Source organism: Primulina huaijiensis, chromosome 12, assembly GCF_012295235.1.
Source record: "Primulina huaijiensis isolate GDHJ02 chromosome 12, ASM1229523v2, whole genome shotgun sequence".
NCBI classification, from domain to species: Eukaryota; Viridiplantae; Streptophyta; class Magnoliopsida; order Lamiales; family Gesneriaceae; genus Primulina; species Primulina huaijiensis.
This window is the reverse complement of record NC_133317.1, coordinates 11,521,979-11,540,639: the sequence shown is the minus strand read 5'-3', so window position 1 is coordinate 11,540,639 and position 18,661 is coordinate 11,521,979.

The following is an 18,661-nucleotide window of genomic DNA, read 5'->3' as shown; positions in this document are numbered from 1 at the left end:
TTGAGAAGGAAAAATTCAAAGCTTTCAAGGGTTGTCAAGCCTAGGCCCTCCTCGTCGTCGTTCTTCACCATCGTCAGCGAATTATCGTGCGTTTAAAACGCAAAGGCACTTCATATTTCTTTTTTTCAAACATCTATCACACCATAGTGTTTATTTAATTGAGTTTTACACAAAAATCAAGTGCCATCATGTTATATTTTCGTATATGCTTCATAAGTGATTTTTAAGGCTTGGGTTTGCATTCCAAAACATGTTTTATATGATCCAAAGGGGCTGCCATGAATTAGGATGTTAAGGGGCATGTTTTACACTAGGTTTAAGGTCCTAAAACACACACAAAAAGGCTGCACGCAAGGAATAATAACCTGAAACCGTGGGCCAAAGAATGGAAGAACCGTGAATTGAGTTTGTGTGCATGTATGGTTCAAGGGTATGGTGCTTTTGCATGGGGTCTCGGGGCTGGCCAGGGCTGGTTGGGAGCTTGGCCAGGGTCAGGTTCTAAGGCTAGGTAGGGTCCTAGGGTGGCTAGGGTTCGAACTTGGGGCTGGGGAAGGAGTCCACGCTGGACAGGACACTTCTCGAAGGAATTTTCTGTGTGGTCAAGAGTTGCAGGGTGTGGCTCGGTTTGGGGCTGGGCTAGGGGTCCATCAGGGTCCTAGGATGAGGGGCAGTGGTCGGGCTAGGGGCTAGGATGGATGAGTCGCAGCTGGCTCGAAGGAGAAGTTGGAACCGTGAGTGAACAAAAGAGGACGCGCAGGCTGTTTCTGATCTAGCTATTTCGCTGCTTGGGCTGGGGGCTTGGGTTGGTCTGGGTATAGCTTATGACGTTCTAGATCACTCGGGACTTGATCTCGTTTAACCATCGTACTAAACCATGACATAAAACCCCAAAGCAATCAATAAGATTTTACCCAAAATTGGAGTACACGGACCACGTGCCCAGGTCCTGCTACGGGTCCGTGTAGATTCTGTAAAAGTATACCCGAAAAGAAGTAAGGACACGGACCCCGTGCCAAGGTCCGTGTAGGGGTCCGTGTAGGCTCTGGAAAATGACACTTCGGAAGAAACAAAGGGACGGACCCCGTGTCAGGGTCCGTGTACAGGTCTGGCTAGACTCTGAGAAATCGAACTTGCGGGGGAAAACTTGCATGATGCTTCTTTCTCCCAACCAAACCAAATGGGCAAAGAATCGACACCTCGAGACACATCCTATGGTGATATGGCATTGATTAAACTCATACAATGTCCCAAAACAACAACGCTTAACCTACCACGCAACATAATTCATGAACACGAAATTTGACATCAAATCAATTCCTACGACTTCTAATTCAACCAAGTGCCTAACGACACGAAACGAATCACCAACAATCATCCCAACCACATTCTCGACTTACCTAAATGCAACAGCGATCACCCGTTGATCCCCAACGAAGCCTGCAACAATAAAACTTCAAGAACACATCAATAACATATTTTCAGAAAAACGCAGTTTGAGCAGTCCCACGAAAACGATCATAACTCACTCATTTCTTATCCAAATATTTCGAATTTTATATCAAATAGAAGGTATCAAAACGTTATACGATTTTTATGTTGAAAGTTTTGCCAAAAACACGTTTGAAAAATCGTAGTATTTAAAATAACAGTAAATTTTGAGTTTTAGATCATAAAATCGTTCAAAAAAATCGATCCAACAAGATTCTGCTCAAACTTTACACAACACACATGGATTTTTATGCATAAAAACATTGCAACACATACTATGACATTATCGACGCAGGTAAAAAATAGAATATACGTGCCTTTGATATGAAAATTTTACCGAACCAGTGATATCGAAGCAGAATGAGTGCGAGGTTGATCCGGGACGATCGTAGAACGATTTTCTTTGAAGAAAACTCAACAAAACCTTGCTGGAAATTCAGAGGAAGGGGGTGGCTGCTCTCTAGATCAAGAACCCTAGTTTTCTCCTCTCCAAAATATGACAGTGAGATGCAATTGTGTGGGTGTGTGAATCGTGTAAGTGTGTGTGTGATTAGTATAATTAGGGAGTGAAATTTGTGCTTAACCAATAATTATCAGCTAAATAAAATACTAACCTTTACCAGAAAAATCATTAAATTAAAATAAAACACACAATTTATAAACTTTAAAAGTTTTGAAAGATCTTAAAATTACCAAATGACTAATTTAGGCTTTTAAGAAAATGCTAAAAATTCAAATAAATTAATTAAAATGCCATAATCCTGAGTTAAAACAAAATACCACATTTTTAAAAAAAATTGCCAAAATCGTCGTCGGTCTCTTTTCTTCGATCCCGCATCGAATAATCGCCTGAAACATGAAACTCGAGAGACATTTTAACGTGTAGCACATAACATAAATAATTTTAAATTAATGCAATTTCATAAATCATGCATCTCAAAAATCATTTTAAATTTAAAGAAATGATTTATCAGTTAAATAAATGCATGGGTTTAACATTTACTGATTTTGGGCTCTACATATCGTCCTAAAGATCGAAAACTAGGGGATTTCATAGATCGGCATGCGATTCACCTTTGATAAATAATTAAAAAAATTAATTACTTAACTGATTAGAATTAGATTGGCATAGCTCGAGAGGGCGTGTTCAATTGTGTAGGAAATCCTGTCAAAAGTGTAAATCACCGTCGAGCGAATTAAGTAAATAACGAGGGTAGGTGAACCGAGATTCCCAAGTTGAATTTTAATTAATCATTCTAGATTATATATCTCATTATTTAATTTTTGAAATTTATCTTTGATTTTTTTATTTAATTATAATAGCAGAAAACAATCATCCAAATTTCGTTGCTAAGGAATTGATAACTAGATATAATAATTACCAAAATACAGTCTCTAGTGGAATGATACTCGTACTCTAATACATTATATTATAATTTGACATCGTACACTTTCGATTATTTCGAGCTTAAATATTATTAATTTTGACCAAGAGTTTTACAGTGCAAGTTTTTCTCGATCATGGACCCAAGTTCAAAAGGCCAAATCAATCAAGTGGTCCTTCAAAGGGAACCTTTAAAAATGCTGCCAACAGAGAAGGAAAATGGTGTTCTACCTGTCGACAAAATCACATTGGGGAACGTTATAGGAAAACGGGCGCTTGATCCAAATGTAGAAAAGTGGGTCATTGGATTAAAGAATGTCCTGAAAACAAAGACAAAGGGACCAGACCCAGCAAACAAAATGAAAACAAGACTAACAATCGGGTATACGCTATAACCAAGGAAAAAGCTGATAACATCAATGATGTGGTGGCAGGTACTGCTTTACTCAATGAAATGCCTGCTTATGCTTTGTTTGATTGTGGTGCTACGCACTCATTTGTGTCTAGAAGATTTGCTAAGAAGATAAAACTTAAGCATGAAACTCTTAGTGAACCATTAAGAGTTGCGACACCTGCTAGTAAATCAATCGAAACCCATAAGGTATATCGGGACTGCAAAATTTGTATCAGTAAACAGAACTTCGAGGCAGAATTGATTTAACTCAATATGATTGAGTTCGACTTCATTCTCAGAATGGACTGGTTAGCTAAATACCATGCCATGATAGACTGCCCAAAGAAAAATGTTAAACTTCAGGCTCCGACACAAAAGGAAATCATATACCATGAAAAGTCCAAGGAACGAAAATCCCTACTATCTGCCTCACAAATCTGGAAGGCCATAAAATGTGGTGAGGAAATCTACCTGGCTATGATCAACGAAGTCAGAGAAAAAACTACTCCAAAATTGGAAAAAATTCTAGTCGTCCAAGAATTTCTAGATGTTTTTCCCGAAGATTTACCGGGTGCGATACCTGACAGAGAAGTGGAATTTGAAATCAATTTGGTCCCTAGTGCTATACCAATTTCAAAGACACCATATCGAATGGCTCCAGATGAATTAAAGGAGTTAAAGGAGCAACTTCAGGAGTTATTAAACAAGAAAAAAATCCGACCTAGTGCATCCTCGTGGGGAGCTCCAGTCCTGTTTGTAAAGAAAATGACGAAAGCATGAGGCTATGCGTTGATTATAGAGAGTTAAACAAAATCACAATAAAGAATAAATACCCGCTCCCAAGAATAGATGATCTTTTCGATCAACTAAAAGGAACTAAGGTCTTTTCAAAACTCGACCTAAGATCAGGCTATCACCAACTGAAGGTCAAAGCAGATTATATCCCTAAAACAGCTTTTAGGACAAGATATGGGCACTACGAATTCACGGTAATGTCTTTTGGTCTAACAAATGCTCCTGCAGCATTCATGGACCTTATGAACTGGGTATTCAAGCCATACCTTGATAAGTTTGTGGTAGTTTTCATAGATGATTTCCTTGTGTACTCTCCAAGCAAGGAAGACCATCGAGAACATCTGTGTCTCACCTGCAGACACTGCGAGAAAAGGAACTCTATGCTAAATTCAAGAAGTTTGAATTTTGGCTAAAAAATGTTGCGTTCTTAGGACATATAATCTCTGAATTAAGGGTGTGAATGGACCCTAAGAAAGTATAAGCAATCAGGTACTAGCCACAACCGAAAACAATAACCGAAATAAGAAGTTTTCTGGGTTTAGCAGGCTACTATAGAAAATTTGTGGAATGATTTTCTTCGATATCCATTCATCTCAACAAACTTACACAGAAAAATTCAAAATTCATTTGGAATGAAGCATGTGAGAAAAGTTTCGAAACCCTGAAAACGAAAATCGCATCTACACAAGTACTAGTTCTTCCTTAAGATTGCAAGAATTTCATAATATATAGTGACGCTTCAAAGGGAGGATTATGGTGTGTACTTCTACTGGAAGGTCAGGTAATTGCCTATGCATCACGACAATTAAAACCTTACGAGTAAAATTACCCCACTCATGATCTTGAGTTAGCTGCAATTGTATTTGAGCTAAAGATCTGGAGACATTACCTTTTTGGGGTAAAATTCGAAGTATTTACTAATCACCAGAGCCTCAAATACATAGTCACCCAAAAAGAACTAAACATGAGGCAAAGAAGGTGGATTGAGCTTCTGAAAGATTATGATTTATCAATCAATTACCATCCGGGTAAGGTAAATAAAGTGGCAGATGCTTTGAGCCGAAGGAAAATAGGGAAGGTAAGCTTATCTTCTCTATCAGCGCAACGATGCCTTCGGGAATCGATCAAATTAAAACAAAGCCAAGATCCCTATATCACAAAAATCAAGGAGCAAATTCAAGAAGGAAAAGCCCAAGAATTCCAGACTGATGAAAATGGTGTTCTTTGGATAAAAGTACGGTTATGTGTGCCAGACGTTGATGGTATTCGGAAAGAAGTAATGGTCGAGGCACATAAAACGAAATTTTCAGTGCAGCCTGGAAGCACCAAGACGACAGAGATCTGAAAAATAATTACTAGTGGAATGGAATAAAGAAAGACGTAGCTGTCTTTGTTTCAAAGTGCTTAACATGTCTACAAGTCAAGGCAGAACATCGACGACTTGGAAGACTGCTGCAACCACTAGAGATACCCAAGTGGAAGTGGGAACACATCTCCAAGGACTTCGTAGTAGGGCTACCAAAGTCAAGACAAGGTCATGATGGAATTTGGGTAATTGTGGACAGGTTGACCAAATCGACACATTTCTTACCGGTTCGAATGAATTACAACTTGGACGAATTAGCCACCCTGTATATGGACAATAAAGTGAAATTACATAGAGTTCTGGCAAGCATATTATCTGACAGAGATCCAAGATTCGTATGACGATTTTGGAAAAGTTTTCAAGAAGTCATGGGAACCAAAGTAACTCTTAGTACGGCCTATCATCCTCAGACTTATGGCCAAACTGAAAGAACAATTCAAACCCTTGAGGACATTTTGCAGGCATGTGCTCTGGAATTTCATGAGAATTGGAGCGAGCAATCACCTCTGATAGAATTTTCTTATAATAACAGTTATCACAACAATATTGAAATGGCTCCGTATGAAGTATTGTATGGGAGAAAGCATATATCACCTCTGTACTGGGATGAAATCGGAGAAAAGGCTATCACTGGACCTAAGCTTGTTCAAGTAACCATCGACAAACTTGCCATAATCAAAGAAAGACTCAAGACAGCTTAAGATAGACAAAAGAGTTGGGCAGATTTAAAGAGGAGACCCTTGGTATTTGAGATCGGTCATAAGGCGTATGTTAAAGTCTTTCCTATGAAAGGAGTGGTTAGATTCAGCAAGTCCGAAAAACTAAATCCCAGATATGTAGGACCGTTCGAGATACTGTAGAAAGTGGGAACTATAGCATACCGACTGGCTTTTCCACCAGATATGTCCAGAATTCATAACGTTTTCCACATCTCACAACTGAGGAAATATGTATCAGACCTGAGTCACTTCCTTAAAGTTGCACCGCTGATGATCGATGGACACTTGAATGAAGAGCTGAAATATAAAGAGGTCCCTATTCGAATAGTGGACACCAAAGATCAAGTGCTGAGACACCGAAAAATTCCGTATGTCTAAGTACAGTGGTCAAATCATACTGAACGGGAAGCAACTTGGGAACTAGAAGAGAGAATGCGTGCACAATATCCTCATCTCTTCAAAGATCGAGCTGATCCAAGTTTCGAGAACAAAACTTTCAATAAAGAGGGTGGGATGTGAGAACCCGGAATTTCCAAAGCAAATCATGTAAGAAATAAAACTCGAAACTAAGTTCAAAACTTTAATCTTAACTATAAAACTAAAAAATAAACTTAAATTTTCCGTTAACATGGCTCGAGGAAGGAGCTCAAAAGCTCGGGGATTAGCTCAACGGGAAGTGATGTTATAAGAAACCGCACCAATCGAAGAGTCGTCATCAGAGAAGTAAACCCCCAGCTCAAGGACTCAATCTTTTAGCTCAATGAAGCTCAACCATGCTTGTCCTAAAAGGAACAAAAAGGGAGCTAAATGAAGAGCTAAGGGAATGGACAAATTAATTATGCAAGAAATGTCCCTTTAGAAAACCTAGGTGACTCTTGGTGCTTGGATGGAATTTGACTACATTTAAATCCATGCTTGGTGTAACGCCCCGAAAATTTAAAGGTCCACGCGAACCACATGCATTTGAATTATTAAGTTCTCTTGTATTTTAATTAAATGTTTAATTGCATGAATTAATTATGTTGTGCATACTTGAATGTTTAAAATATATTTTTCAACATTGTTGCAATAAAATTGTATTTTAATGAATATTCAAGTGACGATCGAGGAACGGGGACCGAAGGCTGAAAAACGTAAAATGTTTTTATTAAATAATTGTTTTTAATTATTTAAAATATGAGTATTGCTTTTTAGTATTTTTGAAAATATGGGGTTTTGAGGTGATTTTATAGCCGAAACGTAAATTTTATCGGTGTTGGTTTTTCAAATAAAATACGAACTTTTTAGCAATCCGGCTAATAAATTCACAAATTTATTTTTACCAAAACTTTGTTAATATTTTATTAAATCCTAATTAAAACTAATGGGCTTAATTTAAAGGCTTAATAGGCCTAAGGCCTAGTTAGTAATTTAATTAGTGTATTTAATACATAAAACACCTAAAACCTACCCCATGCAACAAACAACTCTCGGACACAAAAATTCAGAAAAGAAAACTCTCTCCACAACCCTAGCACCCCACGGCACACACTGTAAAGGCTTAGAAATCCTTACTTGAAAATTTGCGGAAAAATTTAACATTTTCTTTTAAAATAAATGAAATATCCAGTTCATAAAATAAACTGTTAAATAATGTATCATGTTTAAAAATAGCAGCGGAAGAAGTTAATGTTGTAAAAATAACTGTAAAAAAAATTTATCCAACGGTAGATAAAAAGGTTTGAGCGATAACAATAATAAATGCTGAAAAGTGAGGTCCTTGGGTCCCACTACTGCCGACTCGAGCTGGCTCACTGATCCCCGCCCTTGGTCTCGACGTCATCATTACCTACAACAATCAAGTCTAGTGAGTCTAAAGACTCAGCATGCATATATCGTAAATAACAAGTAAATAAATAATAAAGTCGCATGCAAGTGAAAATTTCCTGTAAAGAGGTATAACCAAAAATATCATTTCAATGGTAATTATAGTACGTGCATAACTGAACTGAAAATATCATAGTGAAAATGTTTGCTCCTTGGAGCCCTGTAATGAAATAACTTGTAATAATTTTCTGGTGAGATTATGGTCTACGCAAGTGGTCCCTGAACTGAGCTGACCGGTAACTGGAGACCGAACCGGTAACTGGCGACCGGGTTTAATAATGTACGTCTGATCAAAATCCTGCCACAGTATACTGGGTGAAACAACTGAACTGACCGGTAACTGACGACCGGACCGGTAACTGGTGACCGGATTTAATCATGAGAGTAGAGTGACCACAAGCAATATCACATAAATCTCAAAATTAATATTTTTGCACGTATATAAATAAATAACATCATTAAATATGAACAATTTCTACCTTCTTACATTAAAATCATGTACTTGCGATATTTAAAAATACCTATATGGCTTGATTGAAGAGTGAAAGAAGATATAAACATGCCTTGGTTTGTTTTGACAGAAAACAAACGAAATAACGACGCGGCGCGGCGGAGACGGAGTGCTCTTCACGTTCTTACTTTTCTCTCTTAATTCCTTTAAACCAAGCATGCACCATAATTATTATAATAGCATAAAAATCGCAAATGTGATGCATGAACATTTAAAATATTATGATTTGTGCTCAGGGCGCTGCTAGGACTAAAATCTCACCCCGGGTGCAAAATGACCATTTTGCCCCTATAAACTCAAAAATTATCGTTTCAACCCTGGACCTCTAAAATTGACCCGAAGGTTACCAAACTCCTTAAAATATCCCAAAAAATTTTTAAAAGTATTCCTAGATGTAAATTTGAGCCTAAAACAAAACTTAATCGACTCGTTTAAGAACTTGGACCGAAGTCCCGGTTTTAATCCGAATCAACTCGAAACACTTCCCAAATTTTTCCCAACTTTCTACCATATCTTAGAAATACTTAAAAGAACCTGAACTAAAATTTTCAACCCAAACTCACGGCTGAAATTCCCAATCTTTGACAAAACTCTCGGCCCCTTCCCAAAATCACTCCTTCATGCACTATCTTCCCTAAAACTCACGCCATCGGCCACACCCGACGCACCAGCCACGAACCCATCTACTAAAGACCTAGCACAGACCCCGAGGAGCCTACCCACACCAAGAACCCAGCCTCATGCAGCCTACACTAACAGACCCGCTAGCTAGCACTTGCCAAAATCGTACCCGAGCTTTCCTCTCGATGGCGTGCGGCTGGCGCTTCAGGTGGTTCCTGCGGTGGTTGGGCCTCCCTGAGTCATGACTCAGACCCACCGGGGTCTGGTCCAAGCCCCGGTTCAACCCCTGCACCGGTCGTTCCAACCCAAGCGAGCCACAGCCCCCAACGAGCACCGTCCCAAACTCTCGATGTAGCCACTTCCAGCGACCCCGATCTGTAATGCTCTCCCAAAAACGCCAAATGACACCCATATCAGACCCTTAACAACTCGTCCGAGCAATCCCCTTGCACAGATCATCAAACCGTGAGTGGATGAAAGTAGTGCATAAACATGAAACAACCGAATAACCTCCGTGCATGAAACTGGATCGAGACTTTCACAAAATATTAAGCACACATCAGTATATATATAGCGTATAAGATGCAGAAAAAAAAGTACTTAGCGTGCCTGATAAGATAATTGGGGTGCAAATGTTCGAAGGGACACGAGGCGAAGAGGAAACACTCGAGCTTGAAGAAAAAGGAAGCGCCGAATTCTTGCTGCTGAAATTCACGAAGGAGGCGACTGATTGGATGAAGGTGGGCGGCTGGATGGAGTAAATTAGGTTTATTGGGGTGCTAATGACTAGGGTTAGGTTTAATAGATAATTATGTAATATTTAAATAGCTAACAATCAACTAATGTGCCTAATTTTGATAATTAAAAGAAAAAAAAGATTTTAAGCTCAACAGGCTTAAAAGTAGGCCCATTAAATCCAAACACACTCCTGAAAAATATTTTGTGGTAGAAAGTTTTTGAAAATATTAGCCGAATCATTAAAAAGTCCCCCGATTCGATAAAATTCGCGTACCGAAAAAAATAAAGTCCTGCGGGTAAGAATACCTGGTAAAATCCCATTATTTGAAAAATCCACTTAAAACATCATATATTAATTTATAAAAATTTATCATGAAAAATAATTTTCCTGAAAATTCTCCGGTCTCCGTTCCTCGTTCGATCGCAAAATGCACCTAGAAACCCTAATGCATGAACTTAGGAAAATTTCATGAATTAAATCCTACCATGCATGAATTATATATAAAAATAATTAAACACAATTTAATGAAATAAACATGCATTTAATGCTTTTAAAAATTTTAATTAAAATGCCAAGGAAGTTCAATAACTTGCATGCATGCCAACTTTTTTAATTATTTTTACTAACATGCTAAATTACCACTTCTTAAATAAGTCTTTATTAACTTATCTCAATACTCCATCTCCAGTCCGGCCTCACTTATTTAACTGAAAAGGTGACAATTAAACTGCTACGTAAAATAAATAAATTTAAAGAAAAGAATTTAAATACTCGTGCAATAAAATCATTTTAATTTAAATACTAGAAATTATGCATGGCTTATACGTTGTCTACGTTACGGGTTCTACAACCCTTCCCTCCTTAAAAGAAATTTCGTCCTCGAAATTAAAACTCACCGAATAACTCAGGGTACCGACTCCTCATCTCTGGCTCGGACTCCCACGTAGCTTCCTCCTCTGAATGGTTGAGCCATTTGACTTTCACTCGCTTAACCAGCTTGTTCCGAAGCTTCTTTTCCTGTCTGTCTAAGATCTGCACTGGTCTCTCTTCATAAGATAGGTTCGGAGTAAGCTGCAACGGCTCAAAGTTCAAGACATGCGAAGGATTCGCCATATACTTCCTCAGCATAGAGACGTGGAACACATTGTGTACTCCGGCCAGATTCGGCGGAAGAGCAACATGATAAGCTAACGTCCCAACTCTGTCGAGGATCTCAAACGGTCCAATGAATCTCGGACTGAGCTTCCCTTTCTTTCCAAATCGCATGACACCTTTCATAGGTGTCACTTTCACAAAAACATGATCGCCCACTGCAAACTCTAAATCTCTCCTCCGCTGATCGGCATAACTCTTCTGTCGACTCTGAGCAGTCCTCATTCTATCACGGATCCGGGCTACTACGTCGACAGTCTGTTGAATAATCTCTGGACCCAACTCGGCTCTCTCTCCTACTTCATCCTAATGAACAGGAGATCTGCACTTACGGCCATACAGTGCTTCGTACGGAGCCATACCTATAGACGACTGAAAGCTGTTGTTATAGGTGAACTCCACTAATGGCAAGTTCGACTCCCAACTCTCAGAGAAATCAAGGACGCAAGCACGGAGAAGATCCTCCAAAATCTGAATGACTCGCTCTGACTGCCCATCTGTCTGCGGATGAAAAGCTGTGCTAAACAGCAACTTCGTCCCAATAGTCGAATGCAAACTCTTCCAAAACGAGGAAGTGAATCTGAGATCTCTGTCAGATACGATAGAAATTGGAATACCATGAAATCGGACTATCTCCCGGATATACAACTCTGCATACTGAATCATGGTGAAAGTCGTCTTAATAGGCAAGAAGTGCGCTGATTTGGTAAGACGATCTACAATCACCCAGATGGCATTTGATCCTCTAACTGACTTCGGCAATCCGGTCACGAAGTCCATGGTAACATTCTCCCGCTTCCACTCGGGAATGGGAAGAGGCTTGAGCAAACCTGCTGGTCTCTGATGCTCCGCCTTCACTAACTGGCAAGTCAAACACTCGGATACAAACCGTCGGATGTCCTTCTTCATTCCTGGCCACCAATACAATAACTACAGATCCTTGTACATCTTCGTACTCCGTGGATGAATAGAGTACGGCGACATATGGGCTTCTGATAGAATATCTGCTCGGATAGAATCACTGCTAGGAACCCATATCCTGTCTCGGTATCTCACAATACCGTCACTAACTGAATACAAAACACTGCCATTGGCCTCGTCTCTCTGCTTCCACTTTGCCAACTGCTCATCTGCTGCCTGACCACTGCGAATACGGTCAAGAAGGGAAGACTGAATGGTCAAGGTAGATAGACGGGGAACTCTACCTCGAGGATAAGTCTCAAGATCAAACCTCTGCATCTCAGACTGAAGAGGTCTCGAAACTGCCAAATGAGCCATCACTGTAACTTTTCTGCTCAATGCATCCGCAACTACATTAGCCTTACCCGGGTGGTAGCTAATGTCACAATCGTAGTCTTTCACAAGCTCCAACCAACGCCTCTGACGCATGTTCAGCTCCTTCTGCGTAAAGAAATACTTGAGGCTTTTGTGGTCGGTAAAGATCTGGCACTTCTCTCCATACAGATAATGCCTCCAAATCTTCAAGGCAAAAACTACGGCGGCCAACTCTAAATCATGGGTAGGGTAGTTCTTCTCATGAGTTTTCAGCTGTCTAGAAGCATAAGCTATCACCTTCCCATGCTGCATCAATACGGCGCCAAGACCGAGCTTCGAAGCATCGGTATACAGAACAAACTCACCGGGCCCTGACGGCATGGCCAAAACTGGTGCTGAGATAAGAGCTTGCTTCAAAGTGTCGAAGCTCTTCTGACACTCCTCGCTCCAAACAAATTTCACATTCTTCTTTGTCAGTGCTGTGAGTGGAACTGCAATCGAGGAGAATCCCTTGATGAACTTCCGGTAATATCCTGCTAGGCCAAGAAAACTGCGGATCTCTGACGCATTCTGCGGCACAACCCAATCTCTGACTGCTGCAACTTTCGCTGGGTCCACCTCAATGCCACTGCTAGAAACAATGTGGCCTAAGAACGCCACCTTCTCTAACCAGAATTCGCACTTACTGAACTTTGCGAATAACTTCTGCTTCTGTAAGGTCTGCAACACTGTGGTCAGATGACTGCTGTGATCCTCTTGATTCTTGGAGTAGACGAGAATGTCGTCTATCAATACTATCACAAACTGGTCAAGATACGGCTGAAATACGCGATTCATGAGATCCATGAAGATCGCTGGCGCATTCGTCAAACCGAACGGCATCACAAGGAACTCATAGTGGCCGTAACGAGTCCTGAAGGCAGTCTTGGAAACATCGGCATCTCTCACCCTCAACTGGTGATAGCCAGAACGCAGATCAATCTTGGAGAATACCGAAGCTCCCTGCAACTGATCAAATAGATCTTCAATCCTCGGGAGTGGGTACTTATTCTTCACTGTAACCCTGTTCAACTCCCGGTAATCAATACAAGTCTCATAGAGCCATCCTTCTTCTTCACAAACAAAACTGGCGCGCCCCATGGAAAAAAACTAGGGCGAATGAACTCCTTGTCAAGAAGTTCCTGAATCTGCTTCTTCAGTTCTGCCATCTCTANACATTGAAATTCAATAATTAACTGAAAGCATTAAGATACCTGTCATAAGCATTGACTCCGGGTCTGTCTCTGTCGCATGAAGGGCAAAAACTCTGCCCTGGGTAGGCGGATTCCTCTGAGGGCACTGCAGAAATAAGTGGTCTGGACTACCACACTTATAACACTTTCCTGAGCCAAACATACATGCTCCAGGATGGCGACGTGAGCACTTAGGGCAAACTGGATGCTCAAAAGTCCTCGGGGCTGGGTGTCCCCGCTGCTGCTGCTGACCTCTGTTTCTAGGCGGCCCGTGAAAAGGCCTCTTGTTCTGCTGCTGATGCTGCTGAGGAGGAGGGCGGTGTGGTACCTGGACTGGTCGCTTCCCCAAGCGATCTCTCTCAATATCATGCTGATCCTGCTCTGCGGCTAGGGCTCTGGAGACAGCGACCTCATAAGAAGTAGGGTCAGACACACTAACATCACGGCGCAAGATCGGTCGTAGACCCACCAAGAAATGCATCAACTTGGCTCTAGCATCATTCGCAATCAGGGGCACAAAATGACAGCCTCTTTCAAACTTACGGATGAACTCCGTAACAGTCATATCTCCCTGTCTCAGGCTCATGAACTCAGTGGTCAACCTGGTGCGCACTTCCTCCGTGCAATATTTGGAGTAGAATACCTCCGTGAAGCGCACCCGAGACAGTGTAGCCAAGTTCAGTGCTACTGAAGCTCCTTCCCACCATAAGCGGGCATCTCCTCCGAACAGATAAGAGGCAGAACGAACTCGATCTGTATCCCCAAGCTCCATAAACTCGAAAAAAACCTCGAGGGACTTGATCCAGCACTCAGCAATCATGGGGTCCGACGTCCCTGAAAACTCCTTCGGACGCATCTTCATGAATCTCTCATAGACAGCCTCGGGCCCTGTCGGCCTGGTCACCACAGCATGGTTCCCCGCAAACTGTGCGAAGAACTGAGTCATCCCAGCTAGCATCTGGGCATTCATGTCCGGTGGAGGTGGAGGGGGTAAATCTCCCTCCTGCCTCTGCTCCTCCCTGTCCTCTTGGCGAGGCTCCTCATTCCTAGTGCTCTCGGGAATACGTCTAGGGGGCATCCTATTCCATACATAACCCATACGTAACCAACATGCTTAATTCCATAATTTAATTTAAATTTAAATACTGCACAATAAAAATCAGGACGTAAAATAATTCATGAAAACATGCTGTTAAATAATTCATGCTTTAAATAAAATATGTAAATGTAAAACTTACAAACCGAAGACGTGACTTCGTGAGCTTCTCGAGGTTAGTAGTAGTGCAACCCTATACAGAACCATTGCTCTGATACCAGCTGTAAAGGCCTAGAAATCCTTACTTGAAAATTTGCGGAAAAATTTAACATTTTCTTTTAAAATAAATGAAATATCCAGTTCATAAAATAAACTGTTAAATAATGTATCATGCTTAAAAATAGCAGCGGAAGAAGTTAATGTTGTAAAAATAACTGTAAAAAAAATTTATCCAACGGTAGATAAAAAGGTTTGAGCGATAACAATAATAAATGCTGAAAAGTGAGGTCCTTGGGTCCCACTACTGCCGACTCGAGCTGGCTCACTGATCCCCCCCCTTGGTCTCGACGTCATCATTACCTACAACAATCAAGTCTAGTGAGTCTAAAGACTCAGCATGCATATATCGTAAATAACAAGTAAATAAATAATAAAGTCGCATGCAAGTGAAAATTTCCTGTAAAGAGGTGTAACGAAAAATATCATTTCCATGGTAATTATAGTACATGCATAACTTAACTCAATATATCAAAGTGAAAATGTTTGCTCCTTGGAGCCCTTCAATGAAATAACTTGTAATAATTTTCCGGTGAGATTATGGTCTACGCAAGTGTTCCCTGAACTGAGCTGACCGGTAACTGGCGACCGAACCGGTAACTGGCGACCGGGTTTAATAATGTACGTCTGATCAGAATCCTGCCACAGTATACTGGGTGAAACAACTGAACTGACCGGTAACTAACGACCGGACCGGTAACTGGCGACCGGATTTAATCATGAGAGTAGAGTGACCACAAGCAATATCGCATAAATCTCAAAATTAGTATTTTTGCACGTATATAAATAAATAACATCATTAAATATGAACAATTTCTACCTTCTTACATTAAAATCATGTATTTGCGATATTTAAAAATATTAATATGTCTTGATTGAAGAGTGAAAGAAGATATAAACATGCATTGGTTTGTTTTGACAGAAAACAAACGAAATAACGACGCAGCGCGGCGGAGACGTAGTGCTCTTCACGTTCTTACTTTTCTCTCTTAATTCTTTTAAACCAAGCATGCACCATAATTATTATAATAGCATAAAAATCGCAAATGTGATGCATGAACATTTAAAAATATTATGATTTGTGCTCAGGGCGCTGCTAGGACTAAAATCTCACCCCGGGTGCAAAATGACCATTTTGCCCCTATAAACCCAAAAATTATCGTTTCAACCCTAGACCGCTAAAATTGACCCGAAGGTTACCAAACTCCTTAAAATATCCCAAAGGACACGAGGCGAAGAGGAAACACTCGAGCTTGAAGAAAAAGGAAGCGCCGAATTCTTGCTGCTGAAATTCACGAAGGAGGTGACTGATTGGATGAAGGTGGGCGGCTGGATGGAGTAAATTAGGTTTAGTGGGGTGCTAATGACTAGGGTTAGGTTTAATAGATAATTATGTAATATTTAAATAGCTAACAATCAACTAATGTGCCTAATTTTGATAATTAAAAGAAAAAAAAAGATTTTAAGCTCAACAGGCTTAAAAATAGGCCCATTAAATCCAAACACACTCCTGAAAAATATTTTGTGTTAGAAAGTTTTTGAAAATATTAGCCGAATCATTAAAAAGTCCCCCGATTCGATAAAATTCGCGTACCGAAAAAAATAAAGTCCTGCGTGTAAGAATACCTGGTAAAATCCCATTATTTGAAAAATCCACTTAAAACACCATATATTAATTTATAAAAATTTAATCATGAAAAATAATTTTCCTGAAAATTCTCCGGTCTCCGTTCCCCGTTCGATCGCAAAATGCACCTAGAAACCCTAATGCATGAACTTAGGAAAATTTCATGAATTAAATCCTACCATGCATGAATTATGCATAAAAATAATTAAACACAATTTAATGAAATAAACATGCATTTAATGCTTTTAAAAATTTTAATTAAAATGCCAAGGAAGTTCAATAACTTGCATGCATGCCAACTTTTTAAATTATTTTTACTAACATACTAAATTATCACTTCTTAAATAAGTCTTTATTAACTTATCTCAATACCCCATCTCCAGTCCGGCCTCACTTATTTAACTGAAAAGGTGACAATTAAACTACTACGTAAAATAAATAAATTTAAAGAAAAGAATTTAAATACTCGTGCAATAAAATCATTTTAATTTAAATACTAGAAATTATGCATGGCTTATACGTTGTCTACGTTACGGGTTCTACACACACACATCACAAGGATAAGAGGAAATTCGAAGGTGCCAAGGGGAAACAAGCCAAGGTTTCGTCCCGTTCTTCGTCGTCAACGGTTTTCGAACGTAAATAACGCAAAGGCACGCCATAAATCTTCTTTTTCTCGTCCTTCACATCATAGTAAATATTTAAAAATCGTTTTGCATGAATAAATATGGAGCACTTGTTTAATTTTCGTTTTTCATGCATGGGTGATGAAAAAACATGGTTTTTGATTCAAAAAAACTTGAATATTGTTTGCATAAAGGGGCTGCCATGTCTAGGAAGTGTTATGGTATTGTTTTACATGAATTTTAGACTCCTAATACACCACCTAAACACCACACACGCAATAGAATATAGATGGTGCAGAAACTTGCTGTCATGGAGCAAAAGGGGTTCGGTTTTATTGTGGCAGGGGCTAGGACTCCCACCCGAGAATCAAGGGAAATCGCGTGCAGGGTCGGGGCTTGTTGCAGGCTTGAGGGCGCGGTCCAGGGGGCCTGGGCTGAGTTAGGTCGACTCATTAGGGTCCTAGGTAGGTGCACTGGGGGTTGGTTTGGGTATTGGGTGGACGGCTAGGTTCATAAGTGCACAAAGCTAGAGTCCACACAAAGTGAAACTCTCGGCCAGCTTATAGGTTAGGGGAAGGGGGCTCGTTTTGGTTGTTTGGGTTGGTTCCTTAGTGGTTTAAGAGTCCAGTAGTTTAATTTAGGATGTTGGTCAAGTTTTGGTTCAACATGGTTTGGGGGAAACTCGTGAAAATCGAAAGTTGGCTCGTGGTCAAAGTTTAGTTGTCAAAATCAGGTTTTTAACTAACAAAAAAATTGGAAAACGGCTCACGGGGGTCGAGTCTTGGTCCATAAGGGCTAAAATAATATAAAAAGACTAAATTTAGAATTTATGAATTTTATATTAAATTTTGGGATTTTTCGGGATTAAAACACCGTCAAAACAATTAATTAATGATAAATGAAAAAGTCTAATATTTAAGCTAAATAAAATTATGGGAAAATTAATTTAAGCTTAAATAATTATTTGGGACATGTTAGAGTCAACGAATTCAAGAAAAAGTCAAAACCGAGGAATTTTACGTCCAGGGGTAAAACAGTCTTTTTACACCGGGCAATTAGTAAACGTCATGAACCCTAAATGTTGTTTTTACGATATTATGAATATTTTTAATTGTTTATGAAATGTTCATGATTAAGTTATGATTTTTTTTAAATGTCCAATGGATTTTTATGATTTAAAGTTGACATTTAAAAGACATGTTGCATGCTTGGTTTCACAAATGAAAATGTGATGTTATGTATGGTTTTATAAAGTGATGAAAATGTAAAACGTTGAAGGAAGTGAAGTAATCGTGACTAATTCGTTAATGATGGCGATGTCGTGAGGGTGAGGGTCCCAGTGGGAGCCCGACGATCGTGTTTCCATAATTGCGAATATGAGGTTATGAGGATATGAGGTTTGAGGTAAAGATAAGAATATCATGAGGGGAGAAGGCCCCAGAGGGATCCCATTTATGGGAGAAGGCCTCAGAGGGAGCTCCGACGATCGTATTTCTATTCGATCATGATAGGCCAGGGCCCAGTTGACCGGTGAGAGTGTCGCTGGTTTCCCCC